The following is a 10,427-nucleotide window of genomic DNA, read 5'->3' as shown; positions in this document are numbered from 1 at the left end:
AATGTTAGCCCCAATAACACTCCCCCGTGTTTCATTCTCTTAATTCATTAGGCTTAAACATGAAGCCTAAGATCAGCCAGAGATGCTGACTGCCTTGGGAGAGCTCTGCTCCCATCTCCATGAGACCACACACTGCATTAATCTCTGCTGGTTTGTGTTTCCTTGAGGGTCCAAGGGCAGGCAGCTTAAATGTCATCCCCAGAAGAATCTGCAGTGAGTCAGAACCATACATTCAATATGCCAGCTTTGAGTCCATTCAACAGGAAGAGCTGAAAATGTATCCCCTATTCTATTTTCTGTCCAAAATTATGTCCAGGCATACTGTCTAATGCAGCATATCAGAGATTCTACAATGAGATTGGATGCTATCTTGAAGATATTTCAATAATCAAACATCTCTAAAGAGATGCTTCTTATTTGAACACAATTTCCTTGCTATTATTAAATTCCAAGGAAGAAATTTATATCCAAAGATTAGGTTGCTTTACAAGTTGAAGTTCAAAGGCATAAAAATCCAAAAGAACCAGTTTGAAATAAATTTCTCTTGCCCGTGTATTAAAGTTCAAGAACAAAGTCCACTTACAAAACGAATGCCCTCCTGCCTCATATCCTCTTTTCATCAGGCTTAGTTGGCAGGATTTGCTGCCTGGATAGAGCTGATGTTCTTCTAGTAACCACCTCTCTCTCACTGGAATGGGTCTGGAGCTTCCAAAGCCTCTCAAACCATAGAAATTCAATGCCCAGTCTCTCAGGAGCCTTACTTTTAAAGAATCAAAACAGCTAACAGGACTCACAGAATCACCACAGCCCTTTGTCACACTCACCAAATTTATAAAGCCAATCTCCTGCCCATAGATCAATTATTCCAGGCAAAATCGCATTACCAGAACCAGAGCTACCAGGACCCCAATAATCCTGCTGCTATCTGAGAGAAAAGGAAAATCTTTCTGGAATCAATCTCAACAGGATGTCTCTCATTCAAGACCTGTCTGGATTCCATGACTTGCTTACTCTTGCTCATTAATTGGTGTATATATATATCAATGATGATACACACACACACACATCAGTGGGAAAATATTCTCCCAGGAATTAGCTTATTTTGCATTTAGCATTTACAATTACATTTCCATATCAGTTTTTTAACTTTTAAGTTCAGGTACACATGTGCAGGTTTGTTACAAAGGTAAACTTGTGTCATGGGTGTTTGTTGCACAGATTACTTCATCATCCAGGTATTAAACTTAATATCCATTAGTTATTTTTCTTGATCCTTTTCCTCCTCCCACCCTCCACCTTCTGCTGGGCCCCAGTGTCTGTTGTTTACTTCTCTGTGTCCATCTGTTCTCTTTATTTAGCTCCCACTTATAAATGAAAATGTATGGTATTTGGTTTTCCATTCCTGAATTAGTCTACTAAGGAAAATGGAGCAAAGAAAAGGAAAATGAAGCACTGAATTCCAGTGCACACGGATTCTCTCTCTCTCTCTTTTTTTTTTTTGATGGAGTCTCACTCTGTTGCCTAGGCACTGAAGTGCAACGGCATCATCTTGACTCACTGCAACCTCCGCCTCCCAGGTTCAAGAGATTCTCCAGCCTCAGCCTCCCGAGTAGTTGGGATGACAGGTACGTGCCACCACTCCCAGATAATTTTTTGTATTTTAGTAGAGATGGCATTTCACCATGTTGGCCAGGCTGGTCTCAAACTCCTGATCTTCACCGATTCCACCCACCTTGGCCTCCCAAAGCGCTGACTACAGGCATGAGCCACGGTGCCCGGCCTACTCTAATACTCTTTAGTGGCATCTTCTCTCACTTAAAAAAAAAAAAAAAAAAAAATCACTGCAATGTCCTACAAGGCTCTATACCAGTGATGCCCTGGAGAAGGTTTATATCAGCTCACAAGAGCTGACTGTTAAATTTTCAAGAATTTTTGAGATCTGGTTGACCTTACATTACTAGCTTGAAATTGGCCATAGTGAGAGTGTTTACACCAGAAAAATTGGCAAATACTACAGATCAGGACCTTTCATTATCGATTCTTTTCCCCAGAGAGTCAGCTGCTAAACATCCAGAACACCAGTACCCTACATGATCTATCCCTTCTCACCTCCACGTTAGCTCAATGTTCTCACCTCATCTTTTGCCACTTTCCCATTTGCCCAACGCACTGCACTGGCATGTTCCCTCCTGCCTCAGGTCTTGCATATACTATTTAGTCTGCCTGGACTATGTAAATTACTGTGTAACACATTCTATGTAAAACAACAAACCAAAATTCTCCACCAACCACAGCATACGTGACATATAGTATTTTATCAGTCTATCATCTATCTGTCTATCTATCTCTCTATCTATCATCCTGCATTCATCTCTTTGAGACAGAATGTAAACTCCACAAAGGAAACTGATGTCAATTTTGTCCTGCTGTATCCCCAGTACCTTTAAAAAGTCATGGCAAACAGTAGGTGATAAATAAATATTTTTCTGAACAAATGAATTAACAGAAGTTGCCATTAGTGGTCTGAATCTAAATCTTTACATTTCTGTCTCTTTCTAATAGCAATTACTTGCCAGATGGAGTATGAAGAATTATAGATTTTTAAATGTATAAATAGCTATATTTTGAATGACTCCCATGCTTTTGGTTCGAATCTGTTATGCTCATCTGAGTATGCCTAACCATGAGCCCATCTAGTCTGCCTGTTATGGCTCATTTGATGGCAAGTACAAGGAGAGATGAAACATCCAGGTATGAGGGATAAAGACCAGAACTTGACAACCGATTGTCAAAATAAGAGAGAGGAGTCAACTTCCACCAAAAGTTTATACCTGGTATCTAGAAGAAAAGTAGTACCCTGACACAGGCAATGAGCTAAGAGAAGTTTTACAGAGCTTAACAGAGCTGCTGGTGAATTTTAGATACAGCAAAATTAAAGTGGCTGAAGGTTATACTAGGAAAAGCACCTCATGTCTGGATGTGGCAATCATCAGCACATGTACTCTTTCTGAACTCAAAACTGAGTTGTCTCATGAACAGAAGTAGAAAGAGAGAAGGAGCATAGGAAAAGACAGATATTAAGCTGGTCACTGAATAAATAAAATTAGGTAGAACCCCAGATAATCCCCACTGCTGTAGAACATGGAAAAGAATCACAAAAGATGACACTGAGAAAGAAACAATGGGAAAGGTCTAGTTTGGGCTGGAAGAGATCAAAAGCTCAGTGTGGAACACGTTCAGTTTGAGATGTCTCTGAAGTATCTGAACAAACATCAGATAGGTGTTTAGATGTGTAAGTGTGAAATTCAGATAAAGCCTGAGCTCATATGAATGGAGTTATCAGCTAATAGATAGTATTTGAAGCCTTGGGCATGTATAAGGTCACCCAGGGAGAGAATCTTATGAGCAGCTGAGTGTCAAGATAAAGCTACCTTCCACATTTGATGGCTTGGTAAGAAAAAGCCAGTAAAGTGAGCAGTCAAGGAGGTAGGGGAAAAAATTAAAAAGTATTTGTCTCAGGGAAATGACAGGAAAAGGAGACTCAAGAAAGGGCAACACATATTGCTGAGGTCAACTAAAAAATTCATTGGATACAGAGCAAGAATTCACTGGATGGAAATAGACACACATACATCCCTACCTTTTAGACTAAATTGGGTTTTTGAAGTTGTAAGAGGGAAAACCAGATTAAAATGGATTGCAAACTAAGAATATGTAGGCAATATGAACAGAAAACACTTCTTAAAAATGTGTAAAGACAGAGAGTACAAGATGAAGATGTGAGGTATATGAATGATTTTTTTTAAAGAGATACTTGACCATATTTATAAAACAATGAGAATTTCTGCTTCTGTCATGGCTGACAATCTTCCAGTAGGAAACAACTATCAGCTTTGAACAAAGTATAAAAAGGAACTACTGGAGGACAAGCAAGATGACCAAATAAAACTCCCTAGAGATCATCCCCCACCCCCACCGCAGGAACACCAAACTACTACCCATACAAGAAAGCACCTTCATAAGAACAAGAAATCAGATGAGTGATCACAGCATCTGTTTTTAATATTGTATTAAAGAAAAAGACACTGTAGAAGGAAGGAAAGATGGTCTTGAACTGCCTACACCACCCCTCTCTCATCCCCCATCAGCTGCAGCATGGAGCAAAGAGAGAATCTGTAGGCCAGGCACAGTGGCTCATGCCTGTAATCCCAGCACTTTGGGAAGCCGAGGTAGTTGAATCACCTGAGGTCAGGAGTTCGAGACCAGCCTGGCCAACATGGTGAAACCCCGTCTCTACCAAAAACACAAAAATTAGTCAGACATGGTGGCAGGCACTGGCAATCCCAGCTACTCGGGAGGGTGAGGCAGGAGAATCGCTTGAACCTGGGAGGCGGAGGTTGCAGTGAGTCAAGATGATGCCGTTGCACTTCAGTGCCTAGGCAACAGAGTGAGACTCCATCAAAAAAAAAAAAAAAAGAGAGAGAGAGAGAATCCGTGTGCACTGGAATTCAGTGCTTCAGAGCAGAACCCAGCGGCACCCATGGCGGGAACATTTATACTAGCCCTAGCAAGAGGGGAATTGTCCATCCCAGTGGTCAGAAACTGAGTTCCAGCTAGCACCATCATCATGGGCTAAAGCACTCTGGGGTCCTAAATAAACTTGAATAGCAGTATAGGCCACAGGACTAGAATTCCTGAGCAAGCTCTGGTGCTGTACTATGCTTGAGGTCAGCAGACTTGGGATACACAAGACCCAGTGAGACACCAGCCAGGGTAGCCAAGGATTTGCTTGCATCACCCCTCCTCCAATCCTAGGCAGTACAAATTGCAGCTGCGGGAGAGACTCCTTCCCTCCACTTGAGGAGAGGAGAGGGAAGAATAAAGAGGACTGTGTCTTGCAACTTTGAAGATCAGCTCAGCCACAGGAAGATAGGACACTTGGCAGAGTTCTGAGGGCCTCATTCCAGGTCCTAGCTCCTGGATGACCTGGGTAGACACACCCTGGGCCAGAAGGGAACCCACTGCCTTGAAGGGAAGAACCCAGTTCTGGCAGAATTCATCACCTGCTGACTAAAGAGCCCTTGGGCCTTAAAAAACATCAGTTGTATCCAGACAGTACTTGCCACATGTCTTGGGTGAGACTCAGAGAAGTTCTGGCTTCAGTTCTGACACAGCAGTCCCAGTGGTGGTGGTAATAGGGGTGCTTGTGTCACCTCTCCCCTAGCTCCAGGCAACTCAGCATGGAGAAAGGCTCCATTTGTTTGGAGAAAAGGGAAGAGAACTAGAGCTTCTTCTTAGTAATCTAGGGAATTCTCTTGTATCTTACCCAAGACCACCAAGGTGGTACCTCTATGAGTCTGTAAGAATCACAGCATTAGTAGGGTGCCCTCTAATGCAGATATGGCTGCAGTGACCAGACACTTAGATCATAACACTTAATTCTCTCTGAATACTTGGAATGCCTTCCCAAAAAGGACAGGTACAAACAAGCCCACACTACAATAAATACCTAACTCTTCAATGTCCATACATCTATGAACATCCACAAGCATCACGGCCATCCAGGAAAACATGACCTCACCAAACAAACTACATAAGATATCAGTAACCAATCCTGGAGTGACAGAGATATGTGACCTTTCAGAGAATTCCAAATGGCTGTTTTGAGGAAGCACAATGAAATTCAAGATGACATAGAGAAGGAAGTCAGAGTCCTATTAGATAAATGCAACAAAGACATTGAAATAATTTTTTTAAAATCAAGCAGAAATTCTGGAGCTCAAAAATTCAATTGGCATACTGAAGAATGCATGGGAGCCCTTTAACAACAATTGGTCAAACAGAAGAATTCATGATCTTGAAGACAGTCTATTTGAAAATATAGTCAGAGAAGATAAAAGAAAAAGAATAAAAAAGAATGAAGCATGCCTACAAGATCTAGAAAATAGCTTCAAGAGGGCAAATCTAAGAGTTACTGGCCTTAAACAAAAAGGCAGAAAGAGAGATAGGAATAGAAAGTTTATTCAATTTGAGAGTAACAAAGAACTTCCCAAGCCTAGAGAAAGATGTCAATATTCAAGAAAATTATAGAACACCAAGATTTAACCCAAATAAGACTATCTCAGGGCTTCTAATAATCAAACTCCCAAAGGTCATAGATAAAGAAAAGATCCTAAAAGCAGCTACAGAAAAGAAACAAATAACATACAATGGAGCTCCAATATGTCTGGCAGCAGATTTCTCTGTTAAAATCTTACAGGCAGGAGAGAGTGGTATGACATATTTAAAGTGATGAAGGAAAATATATTTTATCCTAGACTAGTAGATCCTGTGAAAATGTCCTTCAAACATTTAAGAAGAAATCTTTCCCAGATAAACAAAAGCTGAGGGACTTCATCAACACTAGGCCTATCATACATAATGCTAAAGAGATTTCTTTTATCTGAAATAAAAGAATGTTAACAAGTAACAAGAAATCATCGGAAGGTACAAGACTCACTGGTAATAATAAGTACCTAAACAAACGCAGATTATTACAACACTGTAACTGTGGTGTGTAAACTATCCAAATCTTGAATAGAAAGACTAAAAGATATATCTATCAAAAATAACAACTTTTTAGACGTATAAGACATAAATAGAAATAACCAAAGGTTGAAAAGCAGAAGGGATGAAGTTAAATTGTAGAATTTGTATTAGTTTTCTCTGTTAGTTTTTGAAATTAGTGTTAAATTGTCATCAGTTTAAAATAATGGGTTATGTTATTTGCAAGCCTGATAGTAACCTCAAGTCAAAACATCTACAACAGATGCACAAACAAGAAAAAGCAAGATATTGAAACATACCACTGAGAAAATCGGGCAAGTAGGCAAGCAGGAAGGAGGGAAGGAAGGAAGGCCATAAAATAACCAGAAAACAAATAATAAAATGGCAGTAGAAAAAGCAACTGCTGGAGAGAGAAGAACAGAAACTGGAAGGGAGTCAACAATTGGAAGGTGGGCAAAGCACAAGTGTTTTCATTTTTTAGGGCATTTAGCCTGAGGGCAGGCCACAGTCATCATTAACATACATATACATTCTTCTGTACTCTCTAAAGCCCAGATCATTCATAACCACAGGATACTATTCACACCTATTCAACATACAAGGAAGTAGAAAAATATGATTAATTATCAAAAGAAAGTCAACCAACATAGAACAATCCCAACAAGATGGGAAGCTTAACAAGTTAGATGGACAGCTTCTCTACTGTATTGAGAGAATATAGGTTGCATATAAATGTAGATATAGTAACACAGGATGCATACAAATGAGGATATGGTAACATAAGATGCATACGGATTTGGTTTTGGTAGCTGACTAACAAGAAATTAAAGTTACCTGCTCCAAATTAAGTTTTGAAAGAGGCATTGTGGAAACTTGATCAGAGAAACCCATGTTTGGGCAGTGTTGACAGCCCATTTCTTGGTTGGGAGCTGTGAATTTACTAGAGTGGTACCCACGATCAGTTGATCCAGTTTCTCATCTGCAAAACGAGATCATAATGTCTAGTTCAAGGACGGTTAGGAGAATTAAATGAGAGAATGCCTGTAAAGAATTTACCATAGTGCCTCACATAAAGGTACGTAATGTTACTCTGGAAAGGCTCTGTCAAGTTCTTTCCATGCTTACTGCTAGCAATTATTTGGCACAGCTGCTCTTTAGGAAGTTGCTGAAGTTTCCGGTGTTGCTATATTAAAGAAAAGGTAACTTCAGTGGGCAATTAACTAATCAAACAGCTGCAAAAGGCGCATAAACTACTAAGCTGCAAAGGTACCACACAGTGTTTGTAAATTGGCATTAGGCTGCAATTTAGATAGGAGCTGGGGTTTGTGGAGACCACTATTTTTTGCAAAGCTACAGAGAGGAAAGTGATTTATTGTAAGTCTTGTACACTATGATCAAATTGATAAAGAACATCTTGTGATAATGCTCCAAATTTCCACAGAAATTGTAAACAGGAAAAAAAAAAAAGGAGCAAATAGCTAGAGAAATCTGTTCATCAATTTGAAAAATATGAAATGATTATGTTTTACTTGGGAACTAGGTACAAAGAAAATTGCTGCCAAGGGTTGAGGTTTTTTTTTTTTTTACTTTTTAAAGAATGTGTTTTGTGACTGAGTGCTATAATTTAGAAATAACATTTAATATACTATTACTCAATTCTGATACATCTCAGAGTGTAAAACAGCACTTAAAACCACAAGTTTCTGTTATGATGCATATTGCACAACTACAAATCCCATGAACAAAATTTTAATTTATATAATAAAACATAAAATCATCAATTTTTAAAGAACAGTATAAAATAATGATTCACATACAGAAACCAGGGAACAATATAAAATAATGATTCACACACAGAAACCAGGGCCTTAGGTTAGAATCCTAACTTCAAGACTTATACTGCCAGTAACTGATAATGGGTTTGCCCTCCCACTGTAAAACTAGAAAACTGGACAAAATATATAAAGCAACCAATGAGGTCAATCTACTATCACTCTGGCTTTCTGCCTGGAAGAAAGTAGCTATGGGGTGGGAAAGAAAAACCTTCCTTCCCACCCTGCATTTGGCTACAGGGTGGGAAGGAAAAACTGGTAACACTGAGATGAGAAAAAGGAGAATTCAGAGACGCTGAGATGGCTGTCTACATTCGGCAGAGATATGGAGAGAAGGAAGTTACACAAAAAGTGCTCCTACCTAAGAGTTGCCTTGTATCTTTGGCTGATTACTAACAGGCAGGTAGCGGATACAGTCTGGATCCACTGGACAAAGAAGGTTCACATCTTAGGTGAGACGGTGTAGGGTGGTGGGAGATTAGATTTTATTACGTTACTCAGAATGGCATGCAATTTAAAACTTACGAATTATCTCTGGATTTTTTTTTTCCTGAGACAGGGTCTTGCTCTGTGGCCCAAGCTGGGGTGCAGTGGCATGATCATAGCCCATCACAGCTTCAATTTCCGAGGTTCAAGCAATCCTCCCACCTCAGTCCACTAGCAGCTGGGCCCACAAGCACATGTCACCACACTCAGCTAATTTTCTGTTTTATCATTTGTGGAGACAGGGTCTCAATATGTTGCCCAGGTCAGTCTCGGGCTCCTGGGCTTAAGCAATTCTCCTACCTCAGCCTCCCAAAGTGCTGGAATTACAGGCATGGCCACCACACCTGGCCACATAATATTTTCAAACTGCAGTTGACCACAGGTAGCTAAAACCATGGATAAAATAAAAACTGCAAGCTGAATAATTTCCAGAGCTCCCACAAGGCTGGAAGATATGTGAGTTCTGGTGACCCAGGGTGGTGACACCTCAATGATCTCCAGGGCATGCAGTTAGAGACACCAGAAATATCATGCCCCCATTGTAAAACTAAATTAGAACTAAAGACTACTGCAGGCCTACTCCAACAAAGTTTACAAATAAGCATGAAAAAGAACAAGCTGACAATCAAATACAGTTGACCTTTGAACAATGCAAGGGTTAAGGGAATAGTCCCCTATGCAGTCAAAAACCCCTGTATAACTTTTGACTCCCCCAAAATGTAATTACCAATAGCCTATTGTTGCCTGAAAGCCTTACCAATAACATAAAGTCAACTCATTTTGTATATGTCTTATATACTGTAGTTACAAAAGCTACAGAAAATATTGAATATGGCAGAGAAATGACATTTACAGTACTGTACTGACACTTGAAAACGAATATACTGTCTGAAATGGAGGGCAACCATAGCTTTAGGCCTTAATCTGTAAAGGTATTTTACAAGCAATTCAACTTTTTCTTACGTCATGACTTTCCTCTGCTTCTTGAGAGCACTTCCAGCACCACTAGTAACCTTTGTATGGGTCTCATGGTATTATTCAAGGCTTATGTTATTGCACTAAACATGGTGAAAAATACTTCAGAACCGCAAGGATCACTTTTCTTGCAATATGCAATTTACTGGCAACACAAACTGCTCAGAGATATTAGCACTACATGGTGTCTTAAATGAATGCTCACACTTAAGCTCACTGCAATATCAACAAAGGTGGCTACAAAAGTATTATGGCAGCATAGTATGTACTGTAATTTCTTGCAGTTATGATTTAATATTGCACTCCCCAACCTTTTTGGCACCAAGGACCAGTTTTGTGGAAGACAATTTTTCCATGGACCCCAGAAGGTAGGGGGGTGGTGACGGAGGGGAATGAAACTGTTCCACCTCAGATCATCAGGCATAGAGTTTCATAAGGAGTACACAACCTAGATCCCTCACATGTACAATTCACAACAGTTTCCACTCCTATGAGAATCTAATGCCACCAAGCCGACCAGGAGGTGGAGCTGAGGTGGTAATAGTGTCTGGTGCTCACAGGTCACTCACCTCCTGCTGCGCGGCCCCT

The sequence above is a fragment of the Aotus nancymaae genome, unplaced genomic scaffold (genome assembly GCF_030222135.1).
Source record: "Aotus nancymaae isolate 86718 unplaced genomic scaffold, 86718_ANA_hifiasm-v0.15.2.pri h1tg000043l, whole genome shotgun sequence".
Lineage (NCBI taxonomy): Eukaryota > Metazoa > Chordata > Mammalia > Primates > Aotidae > Aotus > Aotus nancymaae.
Note: the sequence above shows the minus strand (reverse complement) of the source record.